The sequence below is a fragment of the Gallus gallus genome, chromosome 15 (genome assembly GCF_016699485.2).
Source record: "Gallus gallus isolate bGalGal1 chromosome 15, bGalGal1.mat.broiler.GRCg7b, whole genome shotgun sequence".
NCBI lineage: Eukaryota > Metazoa > Chordata > Aves > Galliformes > Phasianidae > Gallus > Gallus gallus.
The window spans coordinates 3,603,136-3,620,106 of NC_052546.1; the positions used below are offsets into that span (position 1 = coordinate 3,603,136).

General features: G+C 38.7%; 1 protein-coding gene across 4 annotated transcripts in view; it reads left to right on the forward strand.

The window, feature by feature from the left end:
- TMEM132D (transmembrane protein 132D) overlaps positions 1-16,971 on the forward strand; it is a 192,741-nt gene that overhangs the window by 79,553 nt on the left and 96,217 nt on the right. The window contains exon 1 of one of the 4 annotated variants that reach the window (XM_025155709.3): positions 15,914-16,038. The exons of the other annotated variants lie outside the window; for them this stretch is intronic. The gene's annotated coding sequence lies outside the window, so the exon portion shown is untranslated. Of the gene's footprint in view, positions 1-15,913; positions 16,039-16,971 lie in introns of those variants that run through there. 4 annotated transcript variants of the gene reach the window in all.

The window sequence follows — 16,971 nt, forward strand, 5'->3', positions numbered from 1 at the left end:
GATTGCTGTTTAAACATCTGACTGTGAAGAAATGTTCCTAAACACCAATTTTTAATGGTAAGTCCTAAGTCATTCAGACTCTGTGTCTTTAAGAAGCAAAAATCTATGCTTACACCAATCAGAAAAGTAGCGTTTTTGATCTGTGAGTGTGCAGAGCTCTCCTGTTCTAAAAATAGAATGTCAATTTTACTGTTAAGCAAGGGGAACAAGAAGCTCTACATGCCCTCTGAAATTAGCAATGAAACAAGTGTATTGAACTCATCTATAGCTTTACACCTTCAGGGCAGTGGTTGGAACCAAGATAGACAGTATTTCTTCAGGCTGTCACAGTTCTTTTACAAGAGGAAAAAGAGGAGAGGGAGGAAGGAGTTGCTTTGTTCTGATCTCCAAATGAAATAATCAGCTGAACTTTTAAAACCATCCAGAAGATTAAAGAACACTTCAAATAGTGTACTATGTCAAGTTCTAATTTATTCTTCTGAATATCTCTTTCCTAATTGTGACAAAACTAAGGACATTAAAGCTAGCAGTCATGTGCTCTGTTGAAAGGTGCTGTCGCTTTAGAGGAAGGTGCTGCTGGAGAAAGGGAACGCGGAGGGAGGTCTTTCATGAAGCAGAGACCTAGAAAAAAGAATTAAGAAAATACTTTAATTCTTTTGATTTTATATGGACAGTACTTGGGAAGGATTTAATATTATGGAAGGTATGCAAAAATTGGTGTCCTTTTGTTGCAGCTGAAGCAAGTGTCATTGCACAGGCTGTCTCTGAGCGGGTATTATGAAGCAGATATGAAGGCAGTGGCCATAAGCAGCTTGAATTCCCATAGTCTTCAACAAAACTTGAGACTGGAGGGGTCAGGATTTGGAAAACCCCAGAAAGTTTCAAGGAAAAATTGTGATTTGTTACAGTGAGGGGTATTAAATGTTTGCTACTTTTTTTTTTCTCCTAAAGACTCATGTAAAAATTTGAAAAGAAAAGAGTACTGTATGGCTAATAAAATATATGAATCAAGTATATATTTTAGACATTGTTAGGTAATTGCATTCTCAACATATTTTAAATTAAACTCACCTAAAATTTGTGCTGTTCTAACCAGTTCATCAGTGAATGTGCATAAAGATGTCAAGTTAACTTTTCAAGCGCTTTTTTTTTCCCTAAAATGAGATTATTTTCTATAGCTCCATTAGGTCCTAATTCACACACTGTTTCTGCATTCTATGGATATTACTTTGTTTTTTGTTTACGTATTGCCAACAATATTCATGCTTTCTATTTTTAACGTAATATACCTGCTATTTTAGAGAGATGTCAACAGCCAAATATGTATTCAGGTACATGAGCATGCTATGCGGATCTATTACTAATAATAGGTGTATCTGATATTTTTCCCATGAAGGAAAGAATTTATGCTTATTTATGTTGTAAATAGCATTATTTTACCTGTGCTATCTCAACAATACATTTGTCATTTTTAATGAGTAAAGCAAGTAAATATAGCTAGGTCAGTTTTTTTCTGACTCTAATTGGTTTTTCTTTGGGGGAAAAAGGGAAATTTTGGTCAGGTTTTCATAGTAAATGAGCCTTATGGCATCACACTGGCTGTGCATGTGTGGTTTTAATTTGACAGCAGCGTAGCTGACCAAAAGATGGTTATTTTATATATTTCATGAGGATAGACAGACAGTAGAGGAGAAAGACACTGGAGTCCCCAGGCAGCTAAATTCTTATCAATAGCTAATTATGGAAAAATCTTCAATAATGGCGTGTACTTTCTCAGACATGAGAGTCAATCAACTGCGAGACAGAGCTCCGTAGGATACTAGCTTTTACTTGCTCTGTCTTCATGAAGCTGCTTTTTCATGCTTATATTATTCACAGAAATCTGGCCTCTGTGGTGCAGGCCTGGCTTCAGTGCACAGCAATTGTCAATGAGGTGTTGCAGTGCTGAAAGAGCCCTTTGTCAGAAATAAGGTAGGCTGGATTTGGAGTTCAGTGAAGGTTCAACTTTAATGTATTCGAAAAGGGAAGAGGGGGAATTATTAGATTGAAATCCAGGCTGTGTCTTACCTCATTGCTAACAGTGCGAAGCTAGAGAAAATGAAAAGCTAAAAGCCACAGCTCTGGAAGCCAGATGTGAACATCCCCTTTCACTGGAATGTAAGGGAGGTGTTTCCATGGCCCTTGGCTCTCCTGTTCAGTGCTTGGAGGGCTCTGTTCTCCACTGGAATTAGGCTATAATCTTTGTTATAGGAGAACACGAGTGCTGTACCCTAATGCTCCCAGTTCCAAGAGTTTAGCTACCTGGCTACTGCAACAGATGCTGCAGTTGGATCCTAATCTGAATAACATTTCAGTGCTGCACACAGTTGCCCTTTTTATCCTCTCTCCATTTTCCCATGAATTGGATTTATTTATAAGTGCATCTCTCCTTGTAGCACTCTCAAAGCTGAGAGCTGATAAAGTGTGGTTCAATTTAATCCTACTGTGAATATCTGTAAACCCAGTCAAAGGATGTCCCTACAAGGACAGTCACTGACCTTAGTTGAAACGGGCCAAAGCACAAGTACTGGGGTCACTCCACATGAAGTGGTTCAGGGCAGAGGGGTTGTATGAGGTTAGGAAACTGTAGACTCCTAGAATGACTTGGACATGATGGGACCTTAAAATTATCTATTTCCAACTCCCCCTTGCTGCAGGCAGGGCTGCCAACCACTAAACTCAGCAGTAAATCAGGCTACCCAGGGCCCCATCCAACCTGACCTTGACACCTCCAGGGATGGGGCATTCCTGTTAGTTACCACTGCCTGTTCCCCTGTGATCAGGAAAGTTTGTGGCCTATACCTGTAGCCAGGAAATGTGTATTCTACTCCCTCTGTGTTTCAGGAGGTTGCAAAGTGCAGCTGACTCAGTACAGTGGCTGGCAATGGAACTAAGCTTGTCAAGACTGGGGCTGGTAAAATGCCTGCTGGGTACAGCTGCTGTATACATTCCTGCCTTTACAGCAAGGGGAAAAGAACTGAGCAAGGCAGGAGGAACACTTCAGAGGTCAGTAGTGTCTGAATCTTGCAGCTCCACCTATACTGTGAGGAACTCCATAACGTTTGCTTTGAAGAACGCTCAAACATCAGCAGTGGCACGGAGGCACAGCTTGCCAGCTCCATTTGACTCCAAAATTTGAACTGTAAATTTTCACACAGCAAATGTCTTAGCACGGGGAAGATAGAAGTCAAATCTTCAAGGTTAAAAAGTTTTATCTCACTTTTTACATTATTGCTCAGAAGAATTAGTTTTGGAAGTTAATAAACCACATGCGTTCACCTCATACAGCTATTTCCCTCTCTAAACAAATTGTTTTTATTGTCAAAACCACAAATTTAGGCACCGTGATCAATATCATCATTTTATGAGCTGTCTGTAAAGGGACTTGAAGATGCAGCCTTGCCTGATTGTCTAGGGATAAAGATTGATCAACCCTGTTGCTTTTGTGTATAGATCTTCGGTTGATTCACATGCAGTATACAAAGCAAAGCACTATCACCTCATTCCTCTTCAAAATAACATAGTCGATAGCTTTCCTTGGTGCATTTCTGCAAACACTTGAGACTGCAACCCCCATTAATATGGTAAAAAGGGCAGAGAGAGGAGGAAAGCGTTTTGGTGTTGGGGTCTTTCCCTGATAGGAAATAATGTGATTTAAATTCCAAACTTTTCTTGGTTCATTTCACAAAAAGTATTGAGCTGAGACTGTTAGTTTTTACCCTTTCGTGTTCTGTTTTACTGAATTAAAATGAAGACAAGAAAAGCATGCAAGATGGTATTGCTGTATTTATAACACAGGTGACATAATATGCTTGTGCATGATGCAGGTCATATATTGTCAAATTACTTAGAGCTTAAATAAGCTAAGAAGTTATGTGCCTCGACTGCAGAATTGTAGTGGGGGTAAGATAATCTCCCCATTCTCTGTCTGCCTTATTAAAACTGTAAGCTCTTCAAGGGACAGATGTCTTACAGTGTGACACTTTGATCTTATAAGGTAATTGATTGATAGCATCTGTGCTACTCTTATCTTGAGAACAGCACTGGTCATTTTAGGGTGTATAGTATGGATGAATGTGTAGGTTAGATAGCTAAACAATAATATGATGAAACCCAGAATATTTAGGAAAGAAAATTACTGATAAGACGTACAGGAATAGTGCAGCAGGTTGCAGAACGTGACATGTTAGCTAAGCTTACAGGAGAGGAACTGGGACTTGGGCAACAACCTTGGCCATGAGGGTGTAGTGCCAAAGCACAGTGTGCTGAGAGCACAGGGGCAGTGAGTCTGGCCCTGCCAGCAGCAGCAAGTTAGCAGCATAATGCTTGGTGTGACCTTAGACAAGTGGTGACACATTCATGGCTTAATTTTTTTCACGGGGTAGAGTGGGGAGAGTAATACTTTCCAGCTCACCAGGCTGGGATAATAATATTAAGCATTACATGCTTTTAAGGCTTTTGAAAACCTTAAATCAGAGGTATATGAAAACCAAATATGTAGTGGACGTGATTCTGTAGTAAATCTTACAGTCCTGCAGTCCTCAACAATCGGTTGTCAGTCTTTTCCATAGGTATGTTAACTTCTCTTCCATAGTCTATCAGGAGGCACTGTGTTTAAGCTCTCCCAGCTCAAGGTTCATTGACCTATAATCCTACTGAAATGGAGTGGAAAGCCCATGAAAATTTCACTGCATTTGCACTCAAGTGGCATATGGCTGTGGTGTTAATTAAAAAAAAAAAGTGATAGTCCTTCAGTCTCCATGGAGACTAAGCATGCTGAAAGGGGTGGGAGCATGGAATGGTTCATCTTAGGTTGAAACGCAGAGATCAAAAGTTGTTCCGGTTAAAGTGCTGTGCAGATTTCAGTGTGCCAAGTGGAATGATATGACATTTTGTACAAAGACTTTGCAGAATTGTTCAGATATGAGTTTAAGAGAATGTTTCCTGTACCATTCCTGGTGGGTTATTGGAATAGATCTTGAGGTATATTCTCTGTACTTCTGTTAAATTTCTACCAAAAAGCATAACCTCAAAAGAATAATATCCAACCTGGCAAGATGGAATTTTGTTTTACAGGGTACTATTTGAATTCTTTTAGAAGTCCATAAAAACTAAATCAAAGAAGATCCAGCAAAAATTGAGACGTTCTATGTGATTAAGATGTCTGGCTGGCAGTAAAGCCTGTAAAATAAGCTTTCCCAAACATCTGCCTTAGGAAGACTGAGCAAGAAAACTATAAGAAAAATATTCCCAAAAATGGAAGAGTAAACTCTTGGTTTTATTGATAGCTAGTAGACATTGGGTTGGTGCTATTTTTCAGTCATCTGGAGAATAAAAAAGCATGCACATGAAGCATTAAAAGTATCTGTAGCTGGAAAAAATTACATTGCTTGCTAAATGCAAAATCGGAAGCAAAATGTATATGGCAATAATATATCAGTGGTGTCCAATTCAGCGTGTTTTACATGTTATTAGCAAAAGTGCATACTGATATGGGTTCTGGGATTGAACAATCTATTTTGACTTTTTCTGTCTCAGATAATCACGTTCTATAACAGTGTATTGAGGTCAGAACTGTGACAGCACAGTGGCTTACTTTCTTGAAAATCGAACTGGTCCTTCTGTAAACCACAGTACTTCAGAAACTCAGATTGTTATGAGTTTGGATATTTTTTCATCCTCATGCCCTTCTGCAGTGCTTCTAGTATTTATTACACATCTCCTAACTTCCTCCTTGTTCCAGAATTTCCGGCTCCTCCCTATGTTCTCTCATTAGAATCCAAACAAGCAGGCAGTATCTCTTGCTGAATTGACACTGTCACTGTCAGAATGAGAGTGACAGATAGATGGGCAGACAGGGTGCCTCTGTAAGATTGTTTCCACGGGAAATACAGGATAGAAACAAGCAGAAACATCTGGTTCTCCTTGCTGCTTATGATTAGGACAATTTGTCTTGTCCTTAGAAGCTGATAGCTGTTTTCTGTGATGTTTTGATCTGATGGATTTTTTGATAGATTTTTTTGATGTGGTGCTCTATGTTCCATAAACATAACCTAAGATGCCTATATATTTGATAGGCTGAAAGGGAAAGAAGAGAAAACAGGATGATTTGAAAGATTCATGCAGACAAGTCCTCCTATTATTGATATGGTAGCACCCAATAATGATTTTGGAGTCTTCATTTGTTGAGCAAAAACTGTAGAAGGTTAAACTTAAACATAAGGCTTTGTTTTCCTTTTTGTTTTGGATTCTGAATTTGCCTGAGGAGGGGTTATGAGACTGAATCTTATTGCTGTGAGATGGAGTTTTGCCAAAGATAAAGTCCCAACAGGAATTCTATATAATTTTTTTTTTTTAAGCATCATTAAAAAAAAACTTAAAAGTTCCTGTCCTTTGCTATCAGTGGGCTATAGCTGAATAAACATGTTGTTTGGGGAAGACTTGTAAGAAGAAGAAAAAGCACGAAATGCAAAATGCATTTCATCCAGTATCGCTGTCTGCTTTGAAATAGGTTTCCTCTGTTGATAAAAAACTGAACAGATGGAAAGGGCCTGAAACAAAGGGAAAACAAAAATGGTTAGCGCTGTTATCCAGAGAGTGTTTGAGCAAAGGCAATCTTAATTTGGGCAAATAAATGAAAGATTGGCTCACAACATTTTGCAAGATGAATTAAAAAAACATGACATTGTTGAATTTGCTTTTATGAAATGTAGCAAACTTGAAATGAAAGAGAAGACATTTCATAATATAGGTACAGAGCTCATTTGCTGGCACTACCAAAAATACAGATGGTTGTGATAGCTGTTAATGTGTCTCAACAACCCGTGCAGCATTTTTCTTGTCATGTTCTGTGTGGGAAATGTCACTAATGGACTGCTTTGCCTTGCCTGTTGTTTTTGTTCTCTAGAGTCAAACTGATAGAGGATTCCCTGAGGTTCTCTATTTGCCTGGTGCAATTTAGTAACGAGACTGGCTTGTTTGTTATGAATGCTATTTTGTACTTTCCTGACCCCTTAATGAATTGGCATCAAGATACCTGCTTGAATTTAGGGGCCAAGTTTTTTAAGCATCACTTCAGAAAGGACTCCTTTGTTTCCCAAGGGCTGAAAAAGTACACCTAACTTTTTAGTACCATTCTGTTTGATAGGATATTGGATCTGTTTATTCTTCTCTATTTAAACTCCCTTTGATAAAAGCTAGATATGTAATTAATTTAATAGCAGCAGCTGGGTCGAAGGAATTATTCCATGCCACCATTACAGTTAGTAGGAATTAAGACATTTAATTTGAAGTCTATTGTGCATACAGGCATTTTCTGTTTCAAAAGGAATAATTAAAGCTATTGTTAAATTAATTGGATTTATCTTTGGCCAGCTTTACATCCTGGAATGGTTAAGAAAAAAATAATTAAGACATTTTCTTCGCTTCATCATCACTATAAACATCACAGGGGCTGCTCAGTTTCAGCACACGGCCGGCCTTGGATCAGACATAGTTCAGTTGCTTTGACTTTTGTGATTAGTGTAATTTGAAAATTGAGAGTGCACCTAATATGCACCTGAAAAGACATAAGCACTCCATTCCTTGTTTGACTTCAATCATACAGCCAATTTGTACTAAACTTATTTTTTCATTTAGATATTGGTGTGCGCTGGGCAGATTCAAATGGATGCACTCTGAAAGTTAAAAGCCCTGGGCTAACCTCAGCTAGCCTAGCTTTATGTGCATGATTGCGGAATAGGCGAAAGTTCTCCCCAGCCCCTGCCCCCCAAAGGGAAACAAAAACCCTCATTCTCTTATATAGATCAGCCCACAGAGCTCTTCAAAAACACTGCTATGTTCACTTGTAACATTAATTTGTTTGCCAAATCTCTGTCTGGCTGTTTAATTTCATTTTAAGGACAGTGTGAATAGCCTCTGGTGCTTAATTTAGAATTTATATGAATTCCCCATTCTCTTAGATAAATCCAAGTGAATGAGACATCTTTTATGTGTAAGGGAAGTTGTTATTTCCACCCCATTTATAACCATGTTTTATTTAGAACATTCTAGTTCTCCTCCTCTTGGGGTAGTATCTACAATTCCTTGTCAGGTAATTAACCATGAATCAGATTAAAACTTCTAAACATGTTTTTTTGGTTGAAGAATCAGCATTTAATGAATTAATCCTGTGTACATCTTCAGTAGGAGCTTGTTGCTCATTTTCTTCCTATCCAAAATTGCAGCAGCTTTTGCAAGGTCTCTGTAGAACATAAGTAGGAGAAAGCATGTAACCCAATCCTCTAACGCATGTCAAGGGACCAGGAATCAACAGACCCAAGGTACATGGGATATTTCAGCTGTTGACACTACAGAAGATAGGGGAAATCTACCTCACAGATTAGACACATACACAATAAAAGATGTGGGAGGACTAATTGGAACTGCACTGTCCATGTGGAAAATGACAGCAAAAGAAAGAGTGACCTCTTTCTTGGGAATAGGCACCACTTCATTGCTTACCCCTGTACTCCTGTACTGAAATTTGATACTTGCTTTGACTGATCTCTTATATTCATATTGGTTTTACAGTTTTCCTTGCAATTAACAGATAGGGTGCTTTTCTACCTCCACTCGGCATGTTATTTTTCCTTTCTAGTAAAGGGTTATTGCAAGCTGTCTCTTTTCCAGGCAAAATCCAATACATTTTCTGATCTCTGCTGCAAAAGTGGGCCAAATGGATTGTGCTGGGGAGTCATCTCTCATGCTTCCTTCTTAGTGTCTTGCAGGAAATGAGTAACTAGGAAGAATATACGAAGGCTGGAAGATGGTATTTCCTTCCTTTAGTTCAACCTCAAAGAACAGTCTCAAAGTAATAAAGTTCATATTGTGAAATTCACAAATTCTTTCTCTTTAACTTGTTGTTTTATCTTAATGGTAAGCCTCACAAGAAGTTCTGTTTGTGAAATATTTGATAGGGCTTTGAACAGAAAAACCTATCACTTCAGTTAGCATTGGCATGATTTATTTTATTTGGTTTTGATTCAGTAGCATGCACATACTTTGTCTCCTCTTGATTACTCCTACTACAACACAAGAGGAGGTGGGAGATTAGCCAGCAAATCTAATATTCATCTTGTAAGCAATAGATAAAACCATGGTAAGTTAAAGAGGGAAGCATGCGTGCCCTTCACAGAGCATCGCAGGCTGACATAGTTAACAAAAAAGAGAGCTCATTTTCCTTTAGATTAAGTTTTAGAAATCTGCTTTTTACTTAATTACTGTACCACTAACTTCAAAACTTGATAGCTTTCTGTAAGGCCAACCTACAGCATATGCTGTATCTCTCCCCTTGCTTCCACTTCACTGAAGTATGTAAGCCTAGTCTTAAATCTTACTGCCATCAGTTGGACTTGAATGCTTGCTTCAAATTCACTGTGATGCTTTCTTGAAATTTTTATTTAAAATTAATCTTTTGGTGAAGTGGATTTAAGAGCATATTTTTGAATTAAAATGGGGACAAATTGAAAAAAAAACAACGATGAAGTACAAAAGTACAAGCTATGGAATCATAGCAACAAGGATTTTATGTCAAGGGATACAGGTAAGGATCTTTAGCTACATTAAGTCATTTGACATCCTTTACTTAATAGGATAATACTAATTTACAGCAAAGTCTGGATTAAGTATCACTTAAGTCAATAGGCTCCTCTAGACTTACACAGGCTGTTGCTGTGATCAGCACCATTGAGACAAGCAGCCTTGGAGCTCTAAAATACTGTTGGGTCCTACAGTAACCATGAAAAGATTTTTTAAAGTGAGTAGTGATTTAGCTTGCTTTGAACTTGTCATTCTCAACGTGCTTGAATGTTGCCATGTAGGGGAGAGTAGAAAAAAAAAAATCGGACACAGTGCCCCAGACAGCACAGGTACATCATGCAACTCTTAACCAAATGGAATAGAAATCTTCCTTCTATTTTTTTCCTTTTGCTGTTTTTCAGCAGTGATGATATAGGACAGACAGAGAAGAAAATTTTCTCCCCTATTTGTCATCTGGTTTCAGGGTGACCAGTAGGAGATAAATCTGTCAAGTCTTAGACCAGGCTATTGTGGCAGAGTTTCTCATTGAGGACATAATACCTCAGGGACAATGGTAAGAAAGAGGATCAGTCAACTTCAGAGTTGTGAAGTGACAGTTCTCTCAGCTCCTCTCAGAGGTTACTGTTTGGTAGGTTACCTACAGCTGATTTTACAGTAGTGGACATAGGAGCCTTAAATGTACAAGAATAGGAGTTTTTTAAAAATGAGAGAGAGTTTGCATTGTGAAGGTCACCAGCGTTGGCTACTTGGCAGCAAGTGGTTCTCAGTCTATGAAGATTAATATATTTTAGCTTCTAACTGATAGTTAGATAATGCTGCATTCAACACATTGGGGGATTTGTGATATTTTAGCAGTAAGCTCAATAGCATGGGCATTTATTTCATAAAGGAAGTTTATGCTAGTCTGGTATAACAGCCAAGTGAGCTGACTAAAGTTTGGCAGACCCTATTGACATTTCTAATAAAGAAATCACTTACCACAGCATTTTTCTTGCTTAAAGAAACAAGAGCAAAAATGGTAAAGAAATAAAACCTTTATAGAGAGAAAGAAACTGTTGACAGCAGCTTTTAATTTCCTACATTTAATCAGTAGTGCTCAGCTTTTGCCACCACTGTAACATACAACACAATAATACTGGTAATATATTCATTACCTGTCATTTACTTGAGCGCCCGGAAATTAGGAATGTGCAGAGGCTAACTTATGCATAATGCTATAAGAAGAGAGTGGAGAGTCTATGGAGAGTGCTATGCCTCAGTCACAATAAAGTAATTCCATGGCAAATTTATTCTAGACTTTCTAATTGGCTTATTGACTTAGGTTTTCTGGTCTCACTCATATTGCAGATTTCCCAGTGGGAGCCTCATAGTTTGGGTCGTCGTGTTACTTGCAGTGTAAACCACTTCTCGCTGTGTATTGTGCAAACCCTAATCCACAGTGGCTGTACAGAAGTGGTCCCTAACCCAAAGCTTGCTGCTGAGCTTCGAAGGGCCCCAGTATCAATCATGGTGGCTAAGCATAGTAATGGAAAGTATTACTGAATCGTGGGCAGAAGATGAGGTCCTTGCATCTAGTTGGAAATTCTTGAACAGGAAAGAAATTGCTACTGTAGACTTAAGTCTAAGTAGCATAAAGTGAATTAAAACCAAACTAAAGCACCAACAGATGCAGTATATGTAAACAGATACTTAATCTGTTTTATTTTCATTTTCTATAACCAGTTTCGAGCACAGGATGTTCTTCAGTGCGATCGTAGAACCATTTAGAGGACCTAAAGTTTCAAATGGCTCAGAAACCATTTAGTTTTAAGAGTAATCAAAGTCTTTAAAAGTTATTCCTATGCCTGTTTTTATCCTTACGTACTTTAGAGTAGTTATTTTTATTTTGTTTGGCTAATGAGGCTGTCTCATGGTGACCACTTACACTTTATAGGCCACTGCTTCTGGATTTTCTTTTTTATTTCCCTTTAGGAATAAAATTAATTCTCAGGAATGTTTCTAAGTCACATTATCTTTCTCAAAGCCTCACCTTAAGAGCTCTCCCAAGTTCACCTACAGATTAAGTAGCTTGTCTGTCCAGACATGATCTGTGCCTCTTCCTTTACCCTGTGTCATTCCTGTGCTTCCCTTGATGTCTGTATGCAGGCTTGCTCTGCTTTTTCATGGTAGCACTGCAGTCTCCTGGGGTCAGAAGCCATCTGTTGCTCTGTGTTTGCTACCACACCTACCATGCTCTGGTGTCTGTATTGTGTTCTGCATGACCTCAGCTGAAAAAATGAATAATTAAGTATGTGTATGTCCAGTAGTGCAGAACTGAGTTAACCATGTCATTGGGCATTCTCCTGGGAGCATTTGTTGATGAGAAAAATTTTATGAGCAGCATTAATCAGATGCTCTGTTCTGCTTCTAATCTTGCTGCAGTGAGTGGCGGTACTTGGTTTTAAATTTAGCTTTGCCTTTATTGTATTTATCCTTCACTAACTAGGTCTTCATTTGCCTTAAAACAAGTAACATGAAAATGAAGTACTGCAGAGGAGAGTCTAGGTTTGTGAACTATAGCAATATTTATTGTCCTGACCCTCCGAATTGTGTCTTCCCTCTACTCTAAAGCTGTAAATGGACCAAGGAAATGAAAGGGACCAAGGGAAAGTGTGTATGACTTCTCCAGAAGTTTGTCTCATGTGTGATTCTTATTACTTTCCAGGCCAACCCTTAGCAGCTGCTTCTGCTGCTGTATATTTATGATTGGGTACTTGGGTCTTTTCAAGATAGCTTCATAATAAAGTTGTACTGTCTAAGCTATCTACATAACACACAAAGATTTATGAACCTCACATGTGCATGCAGCAGACAGAAGTAACCTTGAAAATCTTCCCATTAAAATATATACCATTTGGCAAATACCTTTGTCAATAAACTTTAAAGAACTGGCAGATCTTAGATTTGAAGTTATCTTTGCATCTGCAGGTAGACTGGTTTTCTGTGCTTGTGGCCTCCTCCTTTGGATGAACTTTTGTACATGTGCTTATGTGACAGCTTACGTGAAGAAGTGATTTTTCAATGTGCATGGTTTAACACCCTGTAACACATCTCCTGGTTGTCTACAAAAGGTGCAAAATTCAAATCTAAAAATATATCTGAGTGTCAGACTAAATTAAAATTCATGCTTCATTAAATGGGTGCAGTACAAATAAAGGAGGTCTTGATAGAAGTAATACTACTTCTTCTATGTAACTGGGACTATGCAGCCTCAAATCCCTTTACAAATGCTCATGGTATTGGGTTCATGGTATTAAACTATACAGTTAGGTCTTATAATGCTTCACTATAACTCCTAATTTGTCAGAATACCTGTTTTTACTTTTACAGCAGTCAGTACTGCATACCTCCAGGAGTTTAGGCTTCATGCGTTCCCTTTATACTGAATCTTCCCTTTTCTTCCTGTGACATAAATACGTGCCAGATGCTGCAGCACATCTGTGATTTGCCAACTGCCAGTCTCACATGATATATAAAGTATAACTATGGTTAGCTTGTGAGTGTAATGTGAACACATACAGCATATGTAGCCTCTGTACTGATTAAATTCAATGTAGATATAGTGCCTTAAACATATATGTCTGCGATGCTTTTTCCTGCCTTTTAAGTTCAGCGATCAGCCATGCTTCAAAGAGAGATTTCAGTAAAACAGCTTTTTGGTATGAAATTCCGAGAGCTTTGCATTCAGACTAGGATTTTTTTGCCATGGTCCAAACACATTCCTGAGCCCTGGCACAGAAGTGTTGTAGATAAATGTCCTGCATTTTCAGTCTCTGCTGTTTCAGCAATGGAGATACCAGGATATCTATTTCCGAACTGAGGGCCAAAGCTTCTTTTAAAGCATAAAATCCAGTTGATTTCTCCGTGGGCAAGTCAACTTCTGACACAGAAGTGTGGATTTCTTTCCTTTGAGCTGGTGTTTTTATATTTCCTTCACTTCTGAAGTTTTGCAGATTTTGGCAAATGAGTGTGATGGTAGGAAGAAATATACTTCATTGAGAGAGTCAGAGATGAACCAGAGAGGAATACAAAGTAGGTCAGCAAAGGAAAAGGTGAAGGAAACATTCTCGTGGTGATGTAAGACATCTCCATCAGATAACACAGGAAGAGCTCTCAGATCCACAAAGGAATCATAAGGTATTTCCTGTCCCTATCTTTGCTACTGGGCTCTGCTATTGCAGCTCTCTGTGAAAGAAGCTTTGAGGAATCGTTGTACAGTAATTAATAATAATAATAATAATAATTAATGTAATAATTAGCTGATTCTGAATATTAACTTTATAATGAAAGAAAAGTAAGGGAAAGCATCTCTTCAGTGGTGAGAGGATATTTTATTTCTCAGTACAAGGAGATGGTGTCCACTGGTGAGGCAGGCGCCCTGAAGGATGAATAGGTTTCCCATGTAAGAACATCTGTGATAAATTATTTTATTGCTTTGATGAATTCCAGTATGCATTGTCACTGCACTCTGTGAAATATTGCAAATATCTGAGGCCAGGGCAAGTTATTCATGGAAAATGATAATGTTCTTCTTGCTTTATTTTAATTAGTATTTTAGTGGGAGTGAGAAATTTGCTGATTTATGTAACTCTTTAAACCAGGGCAGCAGGCTTCAGAGTAATTTATTTCTTGACATATATATTGGAGTGATTTTGAACACTTTTTGCAGCAGTTTGCAATCCTTTTCTGTGGAGCAAAATATTCACCTCAAACAGTGGAATTTCACCAAGTCATCACTGGTTTATACACTTCACAGTTATTTGTTATTTTTGCAGCCTTGTTTGTGAATTCTTACTACGTGGCTTCAGCAGGCATGGACATTTATATGCTGAGCTGAAGGACTTGGGTGGATTGTTTTAAGAGTACATTTTTAACAAATTTAAGGGATAAAATGATAATGGTGATAGTGGTTGCAGAAACCAGTAAAAAGATATCTTTGGATATCATAGATTATATGTCCCATTAATCTTCATTTGATAAGTCCAATTTATCTCCTGTGATCCCTGATGGGCGTCAAAATGGGGAGATAGGAGGTATATTTCTCTCTAGCGTATAGCTGCTGTGGGAGTTAGAGCTGTAGAATTGTTTTGCAGACTTTCTGATCATTGTTTGTGAAAATGTGATTGTGTGGTACTCAGTAGCTTCAGCATCACGTCCTCTCAATAAATCAGCTGGTGAGAACATCAGTAGGCTGAGCCTTCAGTTCTGTAATGCACTGAGCATTACTGCTGCGCACAGCTTCAACACAAAAATGTGCTTAACCAGAGGAATGAGTTTTTCTAAGTGGAGGCTGGCTTAAGCATGTAATTTTGAACTACTTTGTGCATGAATGGTGTCTTAAGTTGAAATTATCTGCATTGCTTAAATACTTGCTTTAAATCTTTGCTGGCTTTTCTGCACAGTGAATGCAAGAGAGTTCAGCATCAGGTAGTTTGTTGAAGGGGTTATCGCAGCTCCATGGCACTGCAGAGTGCTTCCCCTTCCCTGGCACAGGAACAAGTTGCAGAAATGCAAAGCTGACCTAGAGAGCATTCATGATAAAACTTTTTTTCTACATCAACAACTGGCATTGTAAATTTGTAGGCAATTAAGCGTTGTTTTGCTCTAGTGGGTAGTATAAGTCTTGCTGGGAGGCAACAAAGTCTCCCCTTTATTTGCTGCTTTCTTTTTTGCTTTTCCCTTTCAGTTCCTGGTCTGAACTGATCTCTGGACAGTAGCACCTGAGGCTCACTTTGCACTGCAAAGGTTTGCTGCTGTCTGTGTGGTGAGGAAAATATAGGTTAAGCAGATGGACTGCTTGTCCCATATGGCTTAAAACCAAATGAAATCATTGCACTGAGAAAAAAATCTACATTGTAGTAAGTCTTAATGTGGAATTGCATGTTAAAGACCAAAATAAGAATGCAATGCATGGGGCTGAGTCAGTGCTTAAGGAGTGCAACCTGTGCTGCTTGAACAGAGAGTACTTGTGCTGCTGGGTGAGCTGCTCCTCTACTTGAGCCGTGATGTTAGGCTGCAAAAGCCCAGCTATGAAGGAGGGTTCACTGAGGGATTGTAAAACATTGTGTTACCTACCTCCATCCTGGATTTCTGCTATTGGTTTCACTCTCCCAGTGACTGTTTTATAAGTTTCAATCTGTGAATAACTGAGTAATGCCTCTTTTGGGAATGTATTCCTCAACAGTTAAGTGCTGAGAACGTTCCCTCTGGGCAGTCTCAGCAGTCTGTTTGGGAGCATCACATTGCTTCTTTGCAGGGATAGAGGAAAGAAAATAGTTGCCCAGCAGGAAATGTGCCACATGTGGTGGTGTTATTTGAAGAGGCTTCAGGAAGATTGATTTAGAGCTTCACCCTCAAGGTGAAAGTAATTCCTCTCCTAAGGTAAGGACAACTCCACAGTAGGATTGCTTACAAAAGAATCTGCATTTCTTCTGTGCATATGGATGTGTTCATGCTGCTTATTTGCCATTCAAAATTGAAGTTGCTCTGCTCATCTTTCACATAACATGTTTATTAACTTAGCTTATTAAAGAGACAGAGAAAAAATATGTGCTCTGTCCATTTACAAGCAAACAATCTGCAGAAGTGTACGTGCTAAGGATCTTCCATGAACAGATTATGCCTTGAAGAATAACAATACTTAACAGAAACTTTGTCTGGCAGATATCACACCTGATTTTGCAGGACATGGCATGAAGCATTCCAGTGTGGAGCATGCTATGGGGCATTTATGTGTCTAAAGCTTACCTTGGTCTTTATTTCCACATGAATTCTTCTTTATCATTCTTCACATGATTAGGTTTTAAATAATAGCACTTGACAGTTGATCTGTGTTCTTTCCTAAAAATAAATAAACAAATTTACCTTACTTTCAGGAACTTTTACCTTGGCTTTAGACCCCCTATACACTGCAAGTTTTGGAGGGACAGACCTCATCCAGCAACCAGAACTTATGTGGCCTGTGCTGAGCATGCATTGGTGAGACAAGGGGCACTGCAGACATCCATGTGTCAGTGAGTTTCAGGAGCTATGAGTGCCTGGGGCATTTGATTAGTGTATTGAACATACATTAACCAAGCAAAGAAAATGCCACAGAAACATTAGCATGTGCTGATACATTCCTGGTTGCATTTATCTCATACAACTTACAGTGATGCTTCATGTTATGTTAGTAATAAAAAAGGCCATGCAGTTTGTAAAAATAAGTGAATTTTAACAGACAGAATTAAGTGTGGTGTTTGACATACGCTGAGAGGCCAGGACATCAGGCACACTATGAGGGCTGCACAGGGTGCTGCTTAGCACAGTGCACTT